Here is a 25,067-nt window from a genome sequence, read left to right as displayed (position 1 = left end):
TTCCGTTTGCAACACAAACATGGGCTCAGCGCTGAAAGCTCTTTCAGTCATAGCAGAACATGCAAACATTTTTTGTGTGTGTGTATAAAATTAGATCAAGTAACCCCTGTCAGCCAAACAATATCAGAACTCATAAATCACTTCATGGCCATATTGCCTTTTGAGAAACAATAGTCCTTGTGGAACCCCAATGGGGTCACTTCCCAGCACATAGAGAGTAAAGCTGCGCTCGACGCAGACAGGCAGAACGATACAGATGTTACGAGGCTGAAAACATGTCTAAACGTTCTATTTATAAATCCGCTGGTTGGAATCGATTCTAGCACAGTCTGTATACACGTCTTAATGAGCCGGATGGGCCCCATGTCTGGCGTTAAACTCTTTACTACATGATAAATTTGGTTTTATTGTGGTTGGAATGTAACCAGCAAAGGAAGCAGTGGATGTTTTCATAAATAAATTATATTATTTCAGGTCGTATCATTGCAACTTTCCACAGCTTGCTCGGAACTTATCTGGATTGTTTTGATGGATTATTTAATTGGGAAAAAAATTGTGATGTTTGTTATACCAGATAGGCTTATGTTATCTAAGTAGTGCTTTTAATGCAGTGTATGTCTGTATTATGCCAGAGATGTGGAATCAGAGTCGGAGTCTCGTTGGAGAAAAGTTACCGACTCTGGCTTTAAAAAAAATATTATATTGTGTTATATTTTGCAGGACCCGGTTTTAATTTTTTTGTTTGTGTAGTGGCCTGGTATGAATTGCCCAGTCTAAAACCTTCCCAGACACATGATGTATCTGTGTGCCAAATTTGGTGAAGATCGGTCCAGTCGTTTGGTCGCGCATAGGAAACAGACAGAAACTCATTTTTATATATGTGAGATGTATAGTTATATGTATAGTTTGTTACACATTTACGTTCATAGGATTTCTGTCGCAGGCCTTTACTGTGAATTAAAGGAGATCTAATTCTGATGTCTGACCATGGCTGTCAGACGCTTATGCAGGAGTCGTAGTTGTAGTCAGTGGTTTGGTGTATTGATTCCATCGCTTCATCATTGCTAAAGGTTTATAAACTTGTTCTTGGTAACGTTAGACCAGTTGCACACAGTTTTCAGGGAGGAAACTTAGTCTATGTATTGGCAAGATTTACCAGCCCAAACCCTGGTCAGCTACAGTGACTGTTTCGGTTCAGTTCAATTGGGTCTAAACATTTTGTCAGTACAAAGACAGTTTCCTATTGCAAACTCTGCTTTGGGAAACTCTTAGGCTGGTTGCAGGCGACCGTCCTGCAACCTGGCTGGCAGTGAATTAAAAGCATGGATGGCACACGGGTGACACAAGGACGTGTCCCATGTGCCGCCCATGCACAGGCCGTGCTTCCGTGGCTACTTTCATTAAATGAATAGGAGCCACAGAAACAAGGACCGCAAAATAGGACAGGAATAGTACCTGACTATTGGCCCACACATGGGACTGTGAAATTCGCGGTCGTGTGTACAGGCACATAGAAAAGAATGGGTCAGCGTGTTATTCATGAAATACATGGATTTCACACTGAACATGGCCTCGGTCATCTGTAAGGGGCTTTACATTGAGGCCCCATGTTGCAGAAAAGCAGCTTTTTTTATTGCAGATTTTGCTGCAAATTTTTTAGCCAAAGTCAGGAGTGGATTGAGCAATGGGTAGAAGTATAAGCGATTCCTTTATATCTCCCATTCCTTTTGTAGCCATTCTTGGCTTTGACTCAAAAAAACACAGCAAAATATACAACAAAAAAAAAAGCTGCATTTCCACTATGTGGGGCCTCAGTTTGTCTCAGACAATGAATTTGAGAACATAAGCACGCTCAGCTGAACCGAATGTGCGTGTGTATGGGAGATCAGGAGGAATGGCTGTCATCCAAATGAGTGACTAACCATTATCAAGGGAAGGGGTCAGTAACCTTTGGCACTCCAGCTGTCCCATGTATAACTTGCCGTGCTGTAATTGTAACTCCCATAGACGTCAATGGAGCATGCTGGGTGTTGTGGTTACATAAAGGCTGGAGTATTGAAAGTTGTATGATGCAAAATACTAGTACGGTAGTGAAGGATGGGGATAGCAGCCTTATAAGTGACAAAGAAAACTTTTTTTTAATAAAATACATTACAAAGTTTTTTTCTGTTCACGTATTCATTTATGGAAAGTTACTATATAAATGGACGTTCACCTTATATAAAGGGAGGGGAGTAAATGAACTTGGGTACAACTGGCCAAGTCTTAAAGTGACCTAAATATGACTATATACAGTATTTTATATGTTTTATTGTAGGTCACAAATAAAATAAAAAATCCCATTACAATGGCGGCAATCCTAAATAACAGGCACTTGATTCTCATGGTAATTGATCACATTACCATGATAATTTGTGATAATTTAGTAATTTCTCATTCTAATCCTGTTAACTTTTCAATTGAAGAGACCTATTGAAGAAGTCTCTTCATCCACTTGAGCGCCGGGTGTTTACCAAGTTCCTCGGCATTGTGGTTAAGTGTGTTAGGACGAGAACTGGATATAAGCCGAGTGCATCTCCTATGGAGGCTAGATGTGAAAAGGAAGAGTGACGTAGAGGTCGCGGGGCCAGCTGTCTCTTTCTGTCCGATGTTGTAGCATTATGGGGTGAATAGCTGGGACAGAGCATTGGGAGCCCAGGGCCCGCTTACTTGACTTAACCTAACAAAGGACATGGTTCTGGGAGAAAGCTTTCCTGATCGGAGACCTCTGTGAACAGCGTTCGCTACAAAAAAAAGGGAGCCAAGTGTTGCCTCGGTGACTGTAAGGAAATGGATGGACTTCGCTAAGTCTTAAGAACAATATGGACTTTCTCCTCAAAGTCAAGATCTATCTCTGCTGGTAGGCAGCTGCAACCAAGGAACTGACCATCGGTGCCAGTAAACGTGGACTTATAAAATTATCTTAATAAAGACTTTTTTCCAGGTTTTGGGATCTTACTTTGTAACTAAGGCCTTCTGGGACCTTAACAGGCTTTTATTCACAGCACCGTCTGTGAGCGGCTTTTATTATTGTCCCTGGCAGCTTGCTGCTTTTCCACTGGCTCCTCAGCATTTGGGCGGCTTTTCTTGTCCGCTGTGTCTTCTTCTAAACACAACGTTAAATCCATTGCTAATTGGAAGGCAGCCATGCAAGAAGAAAAAGCAAATACGGTTGACAGGTTTTCCATTTATAAACCCCCATTTACCTATCCCTTCTGTTTCCTCTAACTTTGTACTCAGGATTTATAGTCTTAACTTACCTCCAGTCTTGTCTTCCGCATGACCCGGTGAGCTCTGTTTGATTTTCTTTGTATTTTATTTAAGAAAGAGAAATGTAGTTCACCTATATTGGATTTCATGTTCTCAAAAATAGAACCGCTCTGAAACTTTCAGGTGCTACTCGCCAGCAACGTTCTTCTACTTCGTGGTACATAAAAAAAAGAATGATAGAATTAATGGCCAAAAAAAAGACAAAAAAATTAAATATTAAAAAGGATTGAGCCATAAAATCTGCAGTATTTACTTGTGTGCTGGGACTTCCTGCTGGTAGAGAGGCAGAGAGAGCTGCTTTTACTCTATGCTGTTTTTATGGCTGTTGGAGAGACGACACACAGATCTATCTTTGTACACGTTATATTAATATACAGGATAACAATATCATCTTATCTTATAATAATCTTTCCCCAGGTTTTGTGCAACATTGGCTTTCAGCTTCATTCACTTCAGTGGAGCTAAGCGGCAATAACGGATACAACCTTGGAATTAGGTGTGGTGCTATTTCAGGAAGAAAGTAGCCATATTTATTTCTTCCATTACCGACTAGCTTCTGCCCACGACTTTTTCTGCTTGTTGCTGGCGTTGATTATCCGCCTATATTCAGCAAATTGCTGCCGTCGATGGTTCGCCTGCTCTGGCCTGCCGAGTATTCATAATGTACAGAGATGGCCAAACCTTGAAAGATTAGTTTTGTGAATGTTGGTGAGGTTCATCTACCAGTTTTGGCCTGAATCTGGGGTCTCTTTAGAGACCCATGGAGGTGTGTAGTAAAAAAATTGATTCCCCTCCCACCTTCCCTGGCGCTTTTTTTTTTTTTTTACACCAATAACTATGTGGGACATGAACTAGGACAACGTAGGCATTGGAAAAAAAACTGTATACAGTGTATATTTATAGTGTGAATTTTTACTGCGTTTACTGCGTGGTATTCGACAGAGTACAAATATTTCGAATATCGAAGTATTCGATCGAATACCTACTCGATCGAATACTATTGATTCATCTCTAATAGGCAACCTTCGGCACTCCAGCTCTTGCAAAACTACAACTTCCAGCATGCATACTTGCTCTACTGTTCTTTGATATCCCATGGAAGTGAATGGAGCATGTTGGGAGCTGTAGTTTCATGGCATCTGGAGAGCCGACAGTTGTTGACCTCTGCCCTAGAGTATGGAATTGATTTGTGGGTGGTAAATTTGGATGAACCCGGCTCGATAGGAACTAGTTTGCTTATCTATAATATGTTAGAACTTGTTATATCTATACAGTCCTATCCAAATATTCCCCTACATGCCTTTTGTGGGTTAATACTTGGCTGCAGCTTTATGATATCGGTCAGCATTTCATACCTCCCCATCAGTGTCTGGGGCGCCCCATAAATCCCTCTCCTCCTATTTAGGATATTATTGATAAGTGTTCTGCTGCTGCTATGAATACTCATTTCATAGTCTTGTAAAATGCAAGACTCGGATCGATAGACGTCATCTTCAAGGATACGCAGAATTGATAGGCCGACTTGTTAAAAGCAGTGATCATCATGGGGGTCTGCACAATCCTTTCTGCCGATACTCTTTGTCCATCCACCATTCATGTGCTAATGCAACCCGGCACATACGGTATGTGAGGGTGATATTATCATATCAACGTGCGGTGAGTCCTGTGTAAGTGACAGCAGGGATTATCTGGTAATGCCTGGGTTTTAGAGGCAGAAGAAGTTGCATGTTAATGGATACACATAAACGACTTCTTTTTATCTTGCTCCATTTAATCGCTTTTATTAGCATCAAACATCAATCCTGTCCGCCTTTTATGTCTCTGCAAGCCAGCAGTTTGGGCTGAATAGTGCTTGGTAATGAGCCTGTGCTGCACTCTGCGCCTTGTAATCCACAGAAAGACGTCCTCGGCTCCACACACACACTTTCCCCTATTAAAAGGAAAATACCGCACTCTGCCATAAGGGAAAGTTTCCACGACAGCTGCGTCTACCATGGAAAGGGAAGTTCTGCAAAATCTGCAGTTTCTCTCTTGGGTTTACCATTTTAATATTATACAGTTAGCAAGTCGTAACAGGGTCCAAATATAATATTGACCCTCTTGTAAGACCACGTCAAATAGGGGATTCCGTTTATAGCTCCATATAAGAGAGCTGGAGAGGGTTCGATGGGGGGCTGGTCTCTTAAAACAGGGGCAGAGTGGAATTGGAGGAAGGGGAAGATGTTTTAGAAGTGACCTTATAAGGCCGAGGCCCCACAGGACGTAAATGCTGTGATTTGCCTGTGAAAAATCGTGGCGTTTTACAGTGCAAGCAAAGGGGATGGGATTCATGCGAATCCCATGCCCACTTTACGGAAAAAAAACAGGGCAGACACGCTGCGATTTGCAAAGCCGTTGTGACTTTGCAAATCGCAGCATGTCAATCATATCTACGGAAACGCCGGCGGCTTTCCCGTAGATATAATGTTAAGAGAAAGTTCGCAGAGGAAAAAAGCTGAAATTACGGCCCGCGGGGCCTTAGCCTAAAGGCGTTTTCTAGGATCATCCATGGATCCCCGTGAATCAAGTGTACGTTCATCAGTCACGTGATCTGATTGCGGCTCAGTCCCATTTAAGAACGGGGTCACATCCATCTTAGATTCCAATGTCTGATCGTTGGTGTCTGGTCCCAGCGTATTCCCACATACATGGGCAAGTCAAACTTGCAGGTGTTGGGAACAATGGCTCTTGGCTGAATGAGCCGACTTGACATCTTGCTTTGTCACGCCAAAGCTGAGAAGCCGCGTACTTGTCCATCCATTGACCTTTGGAGGAATACAAATCATTACTAAAAACTCAGAAAATAGCTGACTCTCGGAATTCGCTCCATATTGAGCTGCAGTGTCCGGGATTACTGCCTGTTTGTTTAGGCTTCATTGTAACTATTGATGAATACTATATAGTATAACTAGTATGTGCTACAAGTATTTGTCAGCAAACTTACACATTGCTCACTTTGTTCTATCAGACAAAGCCTAGGCTGTTGTCATCTGCTGTAGGAACATCTGTGTCTGACCAGACTCCATATAGACAACCTCCTAATATACAAGCTAATATTTACCTTCCAGGGTTACAATGTTGTCTATTATATTATTGGTTCTCATTGGTTCGTTCGGGTATTTACAGGGTCATACCTAAGAAACTGCACGTGGACTATAGAAAAATGGCTTGGTTTTGGTTAATTTTCCTTAATCCTTCAATACGACTGGTAAATAGAATTGCATTGATTTTCAGTTGGTGTGATCTTTGTTTTCGCCAACATTAAGTGTCCTTGATCTGTCGATTTTGGCATATTCGTGGTCACCTCGATTGGTCAATTCATGACTGCCGGGACCCCTTTTACTAATAATGTAGCTAACCTTCTGGAAGGACCACCAAGGCAGAGGCTGAAATCTGCAGAACCGGATAGTCGGCGTCCTGTTCTTTGTTTCCCGTTGCAATTTTATATAACTCTGTCAACGTAAAGATTCCTCAGATTATCAGTTGGCAGGAGAACGCCATTGTGTCGTCTTTGTGGCTTTTGTTAGACTGTTAATGTTGGGACTATGAAAGGCCTCAAAAGATAATTAAATTCTGGATAAGGATCCCAGCCCCTAGCTGTAGGGTTCCTTGGGCACAAACTTTCACCTTCGTTACTAATTTTGTATGCTTTTATATGTTACTTTTCAATATGATATACTATTCTATATTCTTGAGAGACAAAAAGCACAAGATGTAAAAGACTACAACGCATTCCAATGGGAAAGATGGCGGTGGAAAGTCACGAGAACGGTTAATAAGTCACCAAGTATTGATAGTTCTGAAAAAGATTTGCTTTTCCTACAATGCACCTCTTTGTGTTATGTAAGAGTATGGCTAATAGGGTCAGCCAGTGGTGTACATATAGGACGAGAGTCCCCATAGCAAAGAGAAGTTAGACTGCTTCAGGTGCTGTCTTAATATTAACCCAGATAGGTTGTGGTCATGCGCAGACTTCACTGACATACACCTTATATATAAGGCCAGCTTATCATCACTCTCCTAACCACGTTTCTATTGAATCAGTTCCTTTTAACGGGTTGTCCAGCTCATAATTATTAATCCTATCTTTAAAACATCAGTGGGGGTCTGATACCAAGGACCCTGGCTGATCAGTGCTTGTGTGAGTGCCGTGACCCCTTCTCTGTTTATATCACACCTTGTCTGTCTGGCCATGTAATATCATTACAGTGTCATCCCATAAAAGTGAAAACGTTATAATTACATTGCATGGCCGCTATGTATGAGAGCCTGCAATATAAACAGTGAAGGGGTCACGGTGCTCACATGTGGTCCCTTTAATCATCTGATCAGCAGAGGTCCCTGGTGTTGACTTTTATTGGTGACCAATCCTTAGGAACAAATTTGGTTTCCTAACCTGGGGTGTTATCTGAGTTGTATTTGTCCGATCTCCTAAATGTTCTGAGGTCTGCTCTGTTTTTATATATATGTCCCCGGACACATGATGGACATTGAGGTTTGTACGTAAACAACTAAACTCCAATCTCTTCCCATAATCCTGTTCATGCCAATGGGATTATTTGCTTCTCGCTATTCACTGATATGTTCCTGTGAACGAACACAAGCCTCATTAGATGACTTTTTTCTTCATCCCATGGTTATTTGATAACTTTTAGGTGTTTTCAGTAAAGTATATGGAGAGGCAGCGAAGCGTACTCAGTGATCAAAGGAGACTGGAGCGTTCTGTGTTCTCTTGACATAATGTTATAGGGCTGACCTACCGGGTACAATGTATAATGGTGAAATACTTATCTGTATGAAATCCAGGAACGTTCTGAACATCTTCACCTGTTACAAAAACCTTGACCCCGAATACAAGATTAAAGATGAGGCATATGAAATTGACCAATAAATTACCTATTTTTATTTTTTAAAAAACTAGTTTTTATAGTAAACATATGTTTAAGAGTATGCCATGATTTATTTATTTATTTAATAATAATGAAAAAAAAAAAAACATGAAATTTTCACTCTGGCCACTAAGCCTAACACATTTCTACATTCCCAGTACACTGAACGTGTTTCCAGAAAAATACTGCAAGTTTTTAGGTTAAATTAATTTTTCCATATCACAATATATATATATATATATATATATATATATATATATATATATATATATATATATATATATATATATAATGTCAGAAATCTTTATGGGTAGGGGTCTGGATGCCCAATCCCCCCACTATTGGGTAAAACGAAGGAGCAGAAGAGCTCAGCGCATCGTTGTGCCCCTTGCTCTCGGCTCATCTCTCCTCTATGAGCCATTTACCTGTTACATAGACTTTCTATTTTCAGCGTGTCTACTTGACTTGTATAGGATTCCGCTTTTTATAGTTCCGATAACATAAATAGACAGAAAAGGATGGAAGTTTTCCTATGAAATTGAGGTGAGAAGTACCTGAGCGAGTAACCCCCTGGCCGGTGTCCTGCGCATGGTGCATTATGGCCGCTGGTGTATAAATAGAGCCGGCGCTGGAGTGACTCCGTACCACTTATGTTTGATGAATGACGGCCTGTAAGTGGAAAGAGCCTCCATAAAGCAGACTTGGCAGAATACAGAATGATGAAAGTGTTCACTAATCGCAGGAAAACAAAACTGACTTCTGCGGTTCTAATACAGTCCCAAAACCCATGGAAAAGGATCATATACCGCACATTCGTGTACTGTCTGCCTGCCAAAATAGGCTGCTTTGATGCAATGTCCTGGGAGCTGGTTTCTTTCAGAGTCTGTATTGTATATAAAGTGCTATACAGTATTTATTGGTGGATACGGTATAGTTCCTGTAATGGTGCCAGTGTACCATAAGGCGGTATATATCTCTCATGCATTATACGTTTGTACAATAATCTGTATATCAGTTTATGTTTAGCATGTACAAGAACGGTCGTCTTTAAGAGTTTCTCATATGTCATGGGTTGTTATTTAAAGGGATTGTCCAATTTGGGTCCATCTGAGACAAATCTAAGAGGGTCTCACTGGCTGGGATCCCCATTAAACTGTAAGTGTACATTACAGGGACCCCAAATCATAATCATGGTTTTAGAAATCGCAACACATCAATTATACCTACAGAAATGTCAGCGGCAACCTATACTCTTGAGGCACTTCGAATGTATTCCCGATTCATGTCCAAATCATCCAGGATAAACCATTTTTGGGGAAGGTACTCCGGTGGGTATCTCCCACCATGGTCCCCTCCTGCTGCTCCCGGGTCTTGTGGAAGTCCTCGCCGCACATGACTGCTGAGACCAATCAGTATATCCATATATTGGAATCAGGTGGCTTCATCCCCTATATACAGTAGTAGCCAAGGACCAGTACTACTGTTTAGCTTCCACTGGAGTCCATGAGCGCTGAGATGAAGTTGGTTCCGCACTGAATAGATATTTATGGACAATCCTAAAGATAGCTTACTGTGCTACACTGTTTCTGTAACTCCATTCACCCCAGAGTAAATCCTGCCTATGGGTCGGGACTTACCAGCAGTTATTACCGGCAGCAATTGGCTACGATGGGAATAACCCTTTAATGTGCCCGTACCCAGACCACGGTCAATACATTTGGATTACAGTGTATTGTCTTATTGCAGCCATAGTTGCTATTGTTTCAAATGTGCAACCTGACAATTGGTGTAATGCTGCTTTGTTACTCGGTACGTCTTCCTAGATTAAAGTGCAACTCTGCCCAAAAGAAAGGACTGGAAGGATTGGGCAATGCTAATGTCAACATGACCGATCCTTTGTTCTCGGGTGCAATAAACCGCCACCAGAGATTTCTCCTTTCCCATTGACTTGTGAATTCTATTTCTCTCCACCACTATAATTCAGAGGAAGGGTTCACTTACTTTCTCTCACACACCCAGGTTTTGTTGACATCTCTATGTAACTTTATATAGTGGTGTTTTTTTTTATTTTTTTAGAGAACATGGCAGATCCTTGTCCATGGAGGTGTTGTCGGCCCTGGCGCAGCCTGGATTATATGCTACAATATCTGGTTTGGGTTCATTTGGTGGCCTGAACAGATTAGCTGTAACTTCTTGCAATAAAATGGTCTATTATACAGGACAGAGAGGGTCTGGGGGTGGGATAAGGGTGTGCAAATCTTTTGTGCGAACCAAAATTGTGAGCATGAATGCCCAGATTGGTCACATAAACCTGTTTTTTCGGCTGCCAGGCTGCCTGCCTTCATCTGCTTTCTATTTCTCAGCAGTCTCTAAATTGAAAATGGGGAGAGAAGAATGGCGGCGATTATTTGGTGCTGGTTGGAAAAGAAATCTTTCCTTTCAGCTCAGCAGAGCCTGGGAAATCTTCATTGTCTCCAAGGAGCTAACAATAAACACAACACGATCCGCCCTGCCATGCTTTGAAGTCGCCTCCCCAATGAATGAAACGCGTTCCTGCTGCTGCATCTGCAAGAAAAACCAATGGCTCGCAGCCCTGAGAAAGCGTTTCCAGGCACACTTGTGTCCGCTACACTGTCATTTTTCTAATTCACTGGCTTTACATAAATACTCTTTATAGCTCCATGGGTCTAATGGGGGAGCACGGAGAAAGAACGGGAAAGGCCAACAAGACGACTAATGGCCATCTTCAGTCCATGTCTGTTGGATCATCACACCAGTCTCAACCATGGGAACAAGTGATATAAATTAGTTCATTGTTTCTGGGAAAGCTGGGTACTAACCAATGTCACTGCTACAGATTTCATCGTCAGTAGTCCGTAATGGCAAAACTGAGCTTAGTTTCCATATGTTTTATTGCTGCATAACTAAAGCAAGTTTCTATTCAGGAGTGTGAGAAAGCTAGGGGGCAGCACTGAGGGGGGTTGTATTGGTGGCTGTTTGGTGGTTATCATTGCAGAAGGAAACAGACTGAAAATACACACAGGAATCCCTGCATAAGAATAATACTGAAAGATTATGTCATAGAAGCTGCATAATGTAACCAAGAGTATTCCATCATAGGGATAATATACACAGTGATGTCACAGTACAGGGATAATACACACAGTGATGTCACAGTACAGGGATAATACACACAGTGATGTCACAGTACAGAGATAATACACACAGTGATGTCACAGTACAGAGATAATACACAGTGATGTCACAGTACAGAGATAATACACACAGTGATGTCACAGTACAGGGATAATACACACAGTGATGTCACAGTACAGGGATAATACACAGTGATGTCACAGTACAGGATAATACACACAGTGATGTCACAGTACAGGATAATATACACAGTGATGTCACAGTACAGGATAATACACACAGTGATGTCACAGTACAGGATAATATACACAGTGATGTCACAGTACAGGGATAATACACAGTGATGTCACAGTACAGGATAATACACACAGTGATGTCACAGTACAGGATAATACACACAGTGATGTCACAGTACAGGGATAATACACACAGTGATGTCACAGTACAGAGATAATACACACAGTGATGTCACAGTACAGGATAATACACACAGTGATGTCACAGTACAGGATAATACACAGTGATGTCACAGTACAGAGATAATACACACAGTGATGTCACAGTACACGGATAATACACACAGTGATGTCACAGTACAGGATAATACACACAGTGATGTCACAGTACAGGATAATACACACAGTGATGTCACAGTACAGGATAATACACAGTGATGTCACAGTACAGGATAATACACAGTGATGTCACAGTACAGAGATAATACACACAGTGATGTCACAGTACAGAGATAATACACACAGTGATGTCACAGTACAGGATAATACACAGTGATGTCACAGTACAGGGATAATACACACAGTGATGTCACAGTACAGGATAATAAACACAGTGATGTCACAGTACAGAGATAATACACACAGTGATGTCACAGTACAGGATAATACACACAGTGATGTCACAGTACAGGATAATACACACAGTGATGCTTTAATACGAGTATAATAAACAACATCATAATAAAAGACTAATGCTAAGTGTAGAATAAGCAACAAATAAGCATGGGGATGTTAAAGAGACAACAGTCATAATGAGGTCACAGCACATGAACTTTGTGGTGTCATAGGAGAGGGTTATTGCATACAGTGAGAGATCCTGTAGTTTGTTGAAGTCACAGCATTTGGTCCCCCATCCCCTAAAAACCTATGACCTTTAACCCCATTGTCACAGGGGTCCTCAGGACTCTACAAGCAGGACATGTACTGGAGACCTTTAGCACGGTTTCTGCTTTTAATGCAAAACTTATTTTTTCATTATTTTTCTTATCGCCTCCTCCTTGTCCATGAACTTCTGTCCCGCTAATTAATTTTTACTTCTCGTAGGAATCCCGTGTTTTGTTCTCCTCCCGTCCTTACAATCTTTCAGCCTTCCAGCCCACACATAACTTTAAATGCCAAGTAAGCTTTTTATCAAAATTCCAGATAAAGGACAAGTTTAGTATTGGATGGTTCAGAGGACCCGGATGTTGGAGCCGAATGTTTGTGCAAGAGTGTACTGGATCCATCTTAAGCTGCCTTTAATTAATTCAAGATGACGTCTAACCCCTTATATATTCGGGTCGTGGAGTTCCAGGTTTTAAAGTTTGCCCCCATGTTGTTTTTAAAGAGATGAAAGATGTGACAACTGTGCAGGTAAACCATACATGCCAAACGTCATGTCTGCAAGGTTCCTGGAAAAAGAGGTAACTTCATAGAATTCATGCTCTCGTCACAAAAAGGGGACATCTCGACCCCCAAAAGGGCATAACACACCGAAAGAGGTAATGCTTTAGATGGGGGCATGACCAAGTAAAAGGTTTCGAAGCACGCTCAATGTGCTGTGACCTGCGCAACCCAATGTGGAAAAGTTGCAAGAGGTAATCCATAGAAACATGTCTAATGTTTTCTTGGATTGCCCCACCGATCTGTCTAAAGGCGCTTTCCCATCTATGCATTACCTATCTATAGGATAGGGAATAACTTGCAGATCAGTGGAGGTGCGACTGCTCAGACCCCCACTGATCAGGAGATTGGTGGACGGTCTCCTGTTTGGAATGAACCCATGCCTGACCTCTGCTCCCTTCAGAACATATGTGCCTTGCTCAGACCCCCAATGATCTGTAAATTATCCCCTATTCTATGGATAGGGGATAACTTGCTTTGATAGAAACATCCCTTTAAGAAAATAATCTAGTAAGTAATTTTGAGGATTTTTACCATTTCATCTACACTAGTAAACTGGCATATAGGTGGCGACGCAGCGCCCATATTGGAACCAAGGATGGCCCACTTTTGTGAAAAGTGGCCAAACGGGAGTGGGGATCAATTGGGGACACCTTGGCCCATCTTATTTACAGTACCTTGCCCCCAAAAACTGGTGAGGATTTCATTTCTGGTGTATAGGACATGCCCTAGTGCACCAAAATCATTAAGAGGCCGGAGCTCCTTGATAAGACCCATACACAACGTGGCGGTTTTATTAAATACACACTATTGCTAAATGCAGTAAATACAGTATATAATGACCAGGAGGAGCCAAACACTGACACATAGGTGCCCGTCTCTATATATATACATAATGTATAATTGGTTTGGATTTTTTTTTTTTCCGGCAGATTTTGTTGCATTTTTGTTGGCTACCACTTTAAATAGTAGAGCCATAAGCATGGTACGGACACTTGAAAGTAATAAAATGAGACTAGCTGCAGGAGATATTTGTGCGCTTGCATGGAGATCATTCAGGGATATATTATATGTTCCTGTATTTTAGGCCACATGAATAATGGATGTTTTGCAATGTGGTTAAGTGACAGCTCCAGCGCACTGCGAAGATTAGATAATAACACATCTTGGCATGATGTGTAATTACAGCCATACGTAATGATGGCCATTTAGTCTGCATTTATGGTTTTAGGGATAATTTTGTAAAGTGGAGAGGTATCTCGGAAGACAACAGACATTCGGTACCTTCTTTTATCACTTAACTTTTCAGCGCTGCGCTCATGAGGTTTCATAATGTACATGAAAGAATCTACCGTATAGTAGTGAGGACATCCAGAATTGTCTGTGTCTGGAATTATGCGTACGTCAAGGCTTTCTATTGTGGTCTTGAAGACTACCTGTCATGTTCATTCAAGACAGACGTTTTTGTGGGAATATTCATGAGTGATGTATATGATTTCGCTAGAAACCAGTTTTATCAGTCTCATAGAAGACAATTTAACCCGCTTATGACGGGTCGTATTCTGATGTATTTCTAAGGCTAAGTTGAGACGTGCCCTGGAGTCTCCGCTGCAGAAACCGCCATGCATGGAGTTACACGTGGACCTCATCAACTATAAGAGAGTCTGCCATAAGTGGCGAACCCAATATAGTCAATGAGGTCCACTGTTTTTTCGGTCTAACTCACCACCGTTCAGTTCCTTTGGCGGGTTTGAACGATTCAGAACCCAGTGCAGACGTGAACCTTGTAGAAATCACGCCAGCTCTCTGCTGTTTGGTCACCCCAACGGACTGGAATGACGAAGAGCCTAGCACAGATTGGAAACCTTTAGAAATCAGACAAATTGGGGACTTTCACCGCAGTGATCTCTCCATGTCCCCAGATAGCGAGCTGCATAAAGTGATGCCAAAAAAAACGTGGCGGAAACGCGTTGTTTCCTCTGCAGACTTTGTGCTTCAATTCTGCTTATAGCGAAACCGCTATACACATAATTGACATCCTGCGATGCGACGGTTTTTGAAATTGCAGCCTGTCTGCTGCGGATATTTTTCTGCAATGTGTGGATGGGATTGGCCAGAATCCCATCCACTTTGCAGGTATTGTAAAATGCCACCAATTTATTAAATATAAATTTAAAAACATTATATTATGTTTATATATAATGTTTTCCATATTATTATCTATATTTCTTTTAAACGTACATGATACTGCAGTTTTCACTTTGCTACTAAACCTAAAAGTAGACTGACGCTTGCCAGTTCTGTAGGGTATTCTTTGCAGCAGTCACCACATTTACAGAGACAGGATTACAATAGAAGATAAAACCTCTATAGATAACATTGACTCATCATTGCATCAGTACTGACAGTAGATCATCATCTTCATCAATATTCATTTAGCGCCACCATCCATCCGAATAATGTGCCTTGATAACAAAAAGCCAGCCATAGCGCCTAGCACCCTCGGCCCATGATGACGAAAGGCCAGCCATAGCACCTAGCACCCTTAGCCCATGATGACGAAAGGCCAGCCATAGCGCCTAGCACCCTCAGCCCATGATGACGAAAGGCCAACCATAGCTGCTAGCACCCCTAGCCCATGATGACGAAAGGCCAACCATAGCACCTAGCACCCTTAGCCCATGATGACGAAAGGCTTACCTTTCTGACAGTGGAGAGATATCCATGCCAATATCTGCAGCACCGGGGTGACTGAATTCAGTGCACTCTTGGCTTTCCCAGTATGCACCCCGGTGCCGGAGATATTGCCAGAGTTTCAGCACTGATATCTCTCCATTGTCAGAAAGGCCAACCATAGAGCCTAGCACCCTCGGCCCATGATGACAAAAGCCTTGCCTTTCTGACAGTGGACAGCTATTCAGTGCACTGTTGACTTCCTAGCGGTATATAATAACGCACCTCTCTGAGGATATAAGGCCCTCTTTAAAGGGAGTCTCTCACTAGATCACAGCCCCCGCAGATAGATAGGTTATGTTCACCTGAACTAAACTCCACTTTCCCCTTGTAAATCACGGCCTCTATTGCGGAAATGGCTGCGTCCTTGTCACTCCACAGATCTCCTTTGCCTATTGTGATATCTAAGTAATTGACGCAGCAAACACTTTGTTTCAGGTGACCCTAACCTATCTATCTGCAGGGCTGCCATGATATACTGACTCCCTTTAAAGCAATCCTATACAAAACTGTAGCGACTTTAGGCGAGGGTCCTGTCCGTACAAGAGTATAATTATATAACGCACATTACTGGATGTCTGGATACCCATTTCCAACCAGACATTACCCTGCGTAGACCTCTGGGGGATGCTCGGCTGCAGCGTTGGAGTTATTTTAGGTCAGTACCGTACGGTTTTCATGTTACAAAAGCTGCATTTGTGCACCGCAGTCGCCTGACTGTTGGTGGTCACTGACTAGTCCTGGTAGCCGCTCTGTTTTTTCTTTCCTCTGAGGCCACTAAAGGGACAGATCCAGGCAGTGGGTTGGATATACAGTCAGTGCTGGGAGGAGGGGGTAGTCCTGACAAGAGGATGGGGGTGGGAGTCAGCCAGCAGGGAGGGAGGAGAGCAACATTTTCAAACTTGATCAGTTTATCCAGAACCTGAGCCAAAGACTTTGCTATCTGGAAAGTGTGTCCGCTTATAGGGGAGGAAGCAGAGGACCTGCGAGCCAGACTGTCCACCTTCACTGGAGGCAATTTAGAATTTGCAAAATCTCAGAGACCATGGAGGACAAGAAGAAAGGTAAGAGCGGCACATTGCATGCACCGTGCGAGGTAGTCAGACATCCACATTGGCACTGAATGGGGGTAGTGTCCTGCAGCTCTGCTTTCTCCCCTGTCCATCCCCAGATTCTCCGGATGTTTATGTTGGAATCTTTGACACTGAGACTTTTACACAAACTTAGCGGCTTTTAAGAAAAAGTGTGAGACAAAGAAAGTCTCATTCAGACAGCTGGGCTTGGAAAATGTGACTCGTTCACATATGGAGATTACTTATAAGAAAGCACTTTAGGGTCTCCAGTTTCCAGTCTGGACCAGGGTTCAAGCTGTCAGTTCTTTCTATAGAAGAGGAGATTATTTAGCTCATTCCCGTGTCACTTACTAGCACAGCTTTAGCAGATGTAGCAGAGCTGAATGTGTCAATTGACCATTGAATTACCGCAGTCCTGGGGCAAGTAATGATTGCACTTTGTGAGCTGACATTGACAATCCATGGCCGGGGTTTCCTCCACCCCAGGCAAAAATGTAGCCATGTATCCAAATACCTTGGCCAGGGAAGATTGACTTGTTGGTACCCCCCTAGGTATACGTCTAGGCTCTGATACATATGTGGAAGATTGTATCACACAATGAGGATGTATATCATTTATGTAGAGCTTTTCGCTTTGACGGAGGAGATTGTAAGTTGTCAGTTCACAAGATGTCAATCATATAATGTACAACTAGACTGTAAGCTCTTTGGCCATGGATTGTACAGATGATTGATTGTTGGGTAGAATTGGGTATATATATGTACATGTATGTATATTGGTGTATGAATGTGTGTGTATGTGAATGTGTAAATTTGTGTGTGTGTGTATAGTATATGTATGTACGTACGTACGTACGTACGTGTGTGTAGATATATATATCTACACACACATATACACACGTATATAGATATATACATGTATTTTCTCATTTGTACATTTTATGTGTGTATATATATATATATATATATATATATATATATATATGTGTGTGTATATAAGTTTCTCTGCATGCAGTCATTTGTGAGTGTTTTGCTGGTGTATTTATTATCTTGGCCACTTATTATCCTATATTTGTAAATACCCTCTGTTAACACTTCCTGTCAATGGTCCAAATACATAGCACTGCTCCTTGTATATAGGAAAATGGAAGCAATTGGTTAAATAGGATTAGTCTGGGATGTTGATTGTTCAGCGAGTCCATTTGATGTCATATGGGATCGATAATCCGCGGCTCCTGTTTCATATTTTTATTTTTGATGGCGTACAGACGAAACCAGCCGCAGCCAATGGCTGATCAGTTCAAAGCACGTCCTGGAGCTGTTTTGGAGCAATAGATCACATTTATATGTTCTCCAGACCCCCTTTTTTTTTGCACTGACCCAGTGTCCAGGTTTGTGGGAAAGCGATTTCCTGCCTTTCCTTTTATACCACTCATTCACATCCACTCGCTCTGCCCTGTAACGAAAATCCCATATTTCAGGTCATGTATGATTTTAATTAGGCTACTGTAGTCTGAGATGGCCACGGGGGATGGAGCCTTCGCTGCATTCATTATATTGCAGTATTGAGGTCACCGATGAAATTGAATGAAAGTCAAAGTAGAATAAGAGACGCTTTTCATGCGTGTTATTAATGCCGGACTACAGACGAGTATATGTGCAGATGTAGCAGAGCTGAATTTGTTGATTAATGTATTGGGATTTGCACCATTCCTGCATTGTCATAAGCTTGAGTAAAAGACACCATACAATGTAGAGTCGTAAAAGGGTCCTTGGCACAAAATCTGTGCCCTCCATAGGCCCTGATTCTCTGCACTCCTTTAAGAAACCTTTTGCCTTTCCATTTCCAGCAAGCACACTTGTTCAACTATATTCCCATAGAAGTGAATGGAGCCTGGGGGACTTGTAGTTCTACAAACACTGCCCCAAGATGACTGGTATTGGTTGCACTAGTTTGGCTAAATCACCCCCACTGTCATATTATAATAATGTATGGAAAATGACAGCCTCAGCTCTGCTAACGCGTTTCAGCCTGTATTTGACAGTACTGGAGCATGCTGGGAGTTGTAGTTTTGCACAGCTCAATGTTTGCACAATAGTATCCCTTTTCAACAGAATCATATAGAAGTCGAACTCCTGCGCAAGTGAACTGAGCATGCTGGGAGTTGTAGTTTTACAAGTTTTTTTTTTTTTTAGTCCAGTTCATACAAACACTGCACCATATTGGTTGGGATTGGTTTTGATACCCCCCTCCCCATTGCGCTAAATGACAGACTCAGCACTGCTACATCAGTACTATTCCACCGTGTTGTGAAAGTTGTATATGTTTAAATTTCGAAGCCATGTCTGTTGCCGCGTCTTGATGAACATTTCCTGTTATGTACTGGATTCTCTCCTCTCGCCCCAGCCCCGCTGGCTTTTCAATGATATTCCTACAGATTTGTTTTGCAGCTGAACCTCAGGGATTGCTGGAATTCCCTTCGTATCAGGCAGTTCCTGAAGCCATTCTCTTTCTTCTCCTGGCCATATCCTGACACCTTTTCAGACCTGACTTGACGTCTTTGCAGTTATGCTCAATGTTGTGCAAATATTCAGGGGTATTCGAGTAGCCACGTGACGTGATCGTAGCCACTTTGTTCTATCCGAGACCCAACATGAGGGCGCTTAAAAAAAACCCTGTGCTTGAATAATGGATGAAAGGATGGGAGCCAGGGGTTAGGATGACTCACTGCAGGCCCTGCTGGAAAGAAAACGTCATCCATTCTCTATATACAGCCACAGTTATTCTCCTCTGTAGAGACAAATGAAGTGTCTCATGATCCAAAGTGCGCCCTGGAATCTGCATTTATGTTCTAAGAATGTGCTAGAAGTTACACCTTTACAATATAGCGGTCTTTCGTGTAGGTGTGTCAGTAGGTGCCTAGATAGATAGGATATGATATCTATCAAATATTGTCATTTTACCTGTTTTCTGTCTGTCGGTCCTTCTTTCTAAATTTACATCTGTCTGTCTTCCCATAACAACAAACTTGGTGACAAGGTACTTACCTTGTATATGGGCTGAAATGTCCCTGTGGTTTTGGGGTAAATAAAGTACCCAGACTTTTTTTTTCTTTTTTAATGTAGATTGCGAGCCCCATATAGGGAACACAATGTACATTTTTTCCTATCAGTATGTCTTTGTAGAATGGGAGGAAATCCACGCAAACACAGCGAGAACATACAAACTCCTTGCAGATGTTGTTCCTGGCGGAATTCGAACCCAGGACTCCAGTGCTAAAGCTGCAGTGCTAACCATTGAGCCACTGTGTTCCCCCTTTTTTGCCCCTTTTTCCTTGGTGTAGTGCCCAGTTAGCGCTCCCTTTGTCAGCACCTGTGCAGTATTTGCTTGTACATTTGTCTGTCTGTCTGTTGGCCTGTCTGTCTTTCTATCTATATATCAGTCTGTATTGCTAATTTTGTATATCTGGTTTCTATCTATATATCTGTCTGTCAGCCTGTCTGTCTATATATCTGTCTGTCTTGTTAAATATCTATCTATCTATCTATCTATCTATCTATCTATCCTGTATATCTGCCTGCCTTTCTATCTATATCTATCTATCTATCTATCTATCTATCTATCTATCTATCTATCTATGTCAATCACACTATAGATTTCATTCGGCAGGGGGTATGGTATCATAATTGGTGAATGGTCTTACCTTAGAGACTCAAACCTGTATTAAGGAGGAAGGGGCATCACATGGGGTAGTATCGCTGCGCCCTACTCTGCATGGCATCACCCTGGTCAACCGCTTGGCAGCATCACCCCAAGCAAGTGAATGGGAACAGTAGGGTTTCCCTGCAGAGCCAGATTTGCTGTACTTGTGCTGTCCTTTATTCTCAGGACTAGTGGAAATACCAAGGGTCAGACCCCTATGAATCCTAAAATGATGGCAATACCTCTTTATGGTCAACTGGAGCTGGATAAATCCCTATACACTTAGCGTCCTTGTGTAAGGCTGAGCCCAGTGTTTGCCAACTCTTCCTCCAGATAGCAGAACAAAGGGGCAGTAGCGATCCCCAAGGAAGGGAATAATTTGGTTTCCCAAGGAATTCAGTGAACTTGCAACCCCCCTGTAAAAACCCAGCTTTTCCTGCTGTAGCCATATTCCTATACTAAAGAGACTCATTTAATAAGAACATGTTTATATTCGCCCGCGACTCGCCACACTGAGCTTGTCTATCAGCCTTTATACATATCCAGGCCGTGGTGTTAGGTTTCGGTAGACTGGCCATTAATCACTGGTACTATACAATGATGTGTAAGTAATACTGTGTATGTAATGTTATTATGGAGTAGCCATGGAGTCAGGGGCTTTATTTCCAGCTTGTTTTCTGCAGCTCGCTCTTCATGCTATTTTTAGCCAGTGCTTTACAATGATATATAGCCATAGTGGATGCGTGGGCTTCCCAGGGCGGTTTTAATCCATTAGGAGGCCCTGTTCAAACTTTTCGTAAGTGGCCCCATCCCATATGAGTTATGGTTAAAGTGGCCCTGGGGCTACCCGTGTTACTGACATTTTAGCGTACATACCGGGTTATACTGACGTTATTCCTAAAGAGTTAATAATAACAGCTACAACAACAAAAACTGGAACTTGTAATGTTGGGAAAACTGGGTGAAAAGTAATATGAAAGGGATGTTCCAAACAAACTGGAAAACCCAGGGCGAGCTGGGGGTCTAAAATAAAAAAGAGGCCGCACTCGCCTAACCGTGCAGCTTTGTTTTAGTGTCGGGTTTTGTTCTATGCCCAAACTGGCTGGGCCAGAAGTGAAGCGGCTCTTGTGATCATGGCAGCCATCATTGGTCCCCAAGTGGACTCCCCGAAGGGAACGCCGAACACAGATGTGAACCGGTCCTTATTCTAATATGGTCATAGCTAGAATCTGGATACAATTGCTAAATTCTATAAACTCTGATTGGATACATTGTAGCAAATTATATGTTTACATATATATATATATATATTATATATATATATATATATATAAACGGATTGCAAACAGAGATATTAGGAAAGAAAGGTTCAAGCTCAGCCTATAATAGAGACTTGAGTGACAATACAGTAATTCCTTACATAAGACCCCTAGAAGCGCATGAGGGACTCAAGAAACTTCTCCAAGTCTGGTTATGTTCAGTTCCAATAAAACTAGTGCACACAAAACAGCAATGTTCCTCCCGACCAGATGACACCTATATAAGGGCCTGAGCAGTATACAGAGCCCACATCTGTATATGGAAGAGCAGCCTCATATAAACAGCTTGTTTCTCCAGTGATGAATGGCGTGTGTGCACAGAGGCGTAGACACTCATTAGAAGGAAGGATGTTCCACTTGGTCACTTTCTCTCACTTAGGTGTTTGTGATGTTGTTTTGCTTCTTTGTCCCGAGGCCGTGAAATGTGATCTGTGATCAGTGATGTGTGATTTGTTGTGTAACACAATCCTTGGCTGCGGTCATGTGGGTATTGGTAGACAGAGAGAAATCTTATGGGTGTGTTTTCTGGCAGAAAATATCAGAAAATACATAGAGAAGTAAGAAAAACATGCATTTATACATCATTGGCTAATAGTTTGTAATATTCAGTGTTGTGCAAAAGTTTTAGGCAGGTGACTCCCACCAATCACATACAACCCCATTTGAAAAGAGCATTGGTTCAGATTGTACCCTGCCACCCTATTCATGCCATTGGGACTGCTGAGAACAGCCAAAAACTATACTTGGCTTCTCTTTGGTGGTCTCCTAGAGATGAATGGGGGTGAAGCATGCATGGTCGTGGTGACTTGCAGGAGAACATGCTGCAGAATTCCCCTGCGAACAGTCTTCAAGGTACTTGCATTGTGTGGCCTTGCCTAAGGACCCATGCACACTATCTTCTTCCGTTCAGGACATTTCTCTCTGACACTTTTAGTATGGCAACGGCGGACCCCAGTATAGTTAATGGAAATACCAGTGGGGACCCGAACTACTGAGAGCCTGGCACAGATGTGAACCTAGCCTTAGGCGCAGTGGCTCTATGTCCTATGTACGCAGACATGTATAGGCCATGTGCAGACCCAGCGCAATGATCCAGTTGATTTTTCATAGGTCATTTTGTTCTCCCACGTTAGTTATTCGGGGCCACACACAATGATGGCGTGCTTGCCAACTTCTTAAAATAATTTCCAAAGACACTTTACAACCGGACCTCGCTCTTCCCTCTTACAGCACCTGACAGCAAACATCATTTCATGTGACTAAAATTGACATTTACAATTGACTTGTAAATTCCCTTTAGCATTTTAAGTACCCGCTGACTGCTAAGCCCTAAAATGAGAGCCGGGGTATTTAAAGCCATTGACGTCCAGAAATATTTAGCTAAATTTCAGCAGCCTTGACACCATGAACGCGAAGCCTGTGCAATGGCATAAAGAGCCCTGACATCCTTCTTCTAGGTTGTGTGCCGCCATATAGTGCTGAATCATAACTTTGCCCCGTACCCTATTACTATGACTGTTGTAGTATGGCGCCATGTATATAACGGTGGATGATAACATTAAAAAATAGCTGGCTCTTGGTTTCACCGCAATTGTTAAAACAGCCGTAAATGTCTGTAGCTACATCATAGTATGGGGAAATAAACTTTTGCAAGCGGTGACCCTTCTGAAGCCATGTTGCTACGTAGAATGAATGCTTGTTAAATCCGGTGGGTGTGAGGTTGCGCCTTTGTTTCAGTAGCCCTGTACAAGCACAATAGCCAACAAGTAAGGGGTATTAGTCCTATACGCCCTGATCCATGGGGTTTGTTGGGTTCTTCTATGGTGCTCATCGTTTTATTACGTTATGCTACTCTTACTATCAAATGGAATATCCAATGAAAGTGTGAACACTTTGTTAGTTAGTATCCCTATCTAGTTTATTCTTCCATTCCGTAGACGCCAACATTTTTATTAAAAGTTACCCAAACAGAGGTATAGCTTGATGCTTCCGGGCCCCAATGCAAAATCTGTAATGGGTTCCCTACTAGAGTTGATTCGAATAGCATTGGAAACATAGTTTCGAATACCTCGCTCCCATAGGAATGAATGGGAGCGGGAGAACAGCAAGGGGTTAAGCGCTGGCAGCCGGCGCCGGCCGCTCCCATTCATTCCTATGGAGCGAGGTATTCGAAACTTCAGTTTCGAATACTATTCACTACCAAACATGAGCCATTTAGAATAGTGGTATATTTCATGTGGTAGGGGGACCTTTGGGACCCCCTCATGGTCCAGGACTTGGTGCACTGTCTACAGCTACGTCCCTGGTCCCAGTTATGGTTACCAGATTACTGGATGGTACGGGCATAGAGTGTGCCACATAAGAAAATACCAATATTCTAAATGATACATGATGGGTTGGGATTATGTTACCGATTTTCGTTGAAGCTTCGAGTTAAGTTATATTTTCAGACCATTTGATATTGGTGAGGTAAGCCTATGGTCTGATGCTGTATCCATATATTGGCTCCAACATCCATATTGTCTCCATGTTCAGCATAGAGGTCCCGCCATGGGGTTGTACATTAGGCCCCAAGTCCTAAAAAGTTTCCGCAGGGTATCCACCTCTGACGTCGGCTGAAAGTAACATTCTGTTACAGAAATGGCTACATTTGTTCTCAATAGATTATGCAATGAGTGGCAAGGGGATAGACATACCTAAACATGATCAAGGTCAGAGGCTAAAGGTTATAGGTTGTATTTTTTGCATAGTGCGGTCCCCATCTTGGTTTTTTGATGAGTGTATTTTATATTACGTTTCTAGTCTGCGGACCGTACTGTTATTTTTAAGCTCCACGTTGGCACATAACATTGTAATCCTTTAGTGAATTAGACTTGCATCACATTTTGAACCTTTTCCATGAGAATTGGCTGGAGAAGGTTTGTTTGTAGAAGTGTTATTTGCTTTACAGAGGGTCACCGCCACATTTGCATGCCCATTTTAGGTACAGATTTTCATAGTGCGATGAAATATGTAAAGCAGAGGAATATTAGAGAAGAGCTGCTTCGTGTAAGCCACAAATAATGCAAATTGGAGCAATAATTTGCTGAGAATATCATAATATAACGGAGAATTTATTATTATTTTTTTATCATACCATATGTAGTGGAAAATTTTGAGTATAGACG

At 42.1% G+C, this 25,067-nt stretch overlaps 1 protein-coding gene across 2 annotated transcripts in view; it reads left to right on the top strand.

Moving 5' to 3' along the window:
* LZTS2 (leucine zipper tumor suppressor 2) overlaps positions 1 to 25,067 on the top strand; it is a 69,387-nt gene that overhangs the window by 26,356 nt on the left and 17,964 nt on the right. Inside the window, exon 1 of one of the 2 annotated variants that reach the window (XM_075257512.1) lies at positions 16,736 to 16,869. The exons of the other annotated variant lie outside the window; for it this stretch is intronic. The gene's annotated coding sequence lies outside the window, so the exon portion shown is untranslated. Of the gene's footprint in view, positions 1 to 16,735; positions 16,870 to 25,067 lie in introns of those variants that run through there. 2 annotated transcript variants of the gene reach the window in all.

This window comes from Leptodactylus fuscus, chromosome 10 (genome assembly GCF_031893055.1).
Source record: "Leptodactylus fuscus isolate aLepFus1 chromosome 10, aLepFus1.hap2, whole genome shotgun sequence".
In the NCBI taxonomy this organism is placed as follows: Eukaryota; Metazoa; Chordata; class Amphibia; order Anura; family Leptodactylidae; genus Leptodactylus; species Leptodactylus fuscus.
The sequence above is the reverse complement of the archived record's forward strand: the minus strand, read 5'-3'. Positions and strand labels throughout refer to the sequence as shown.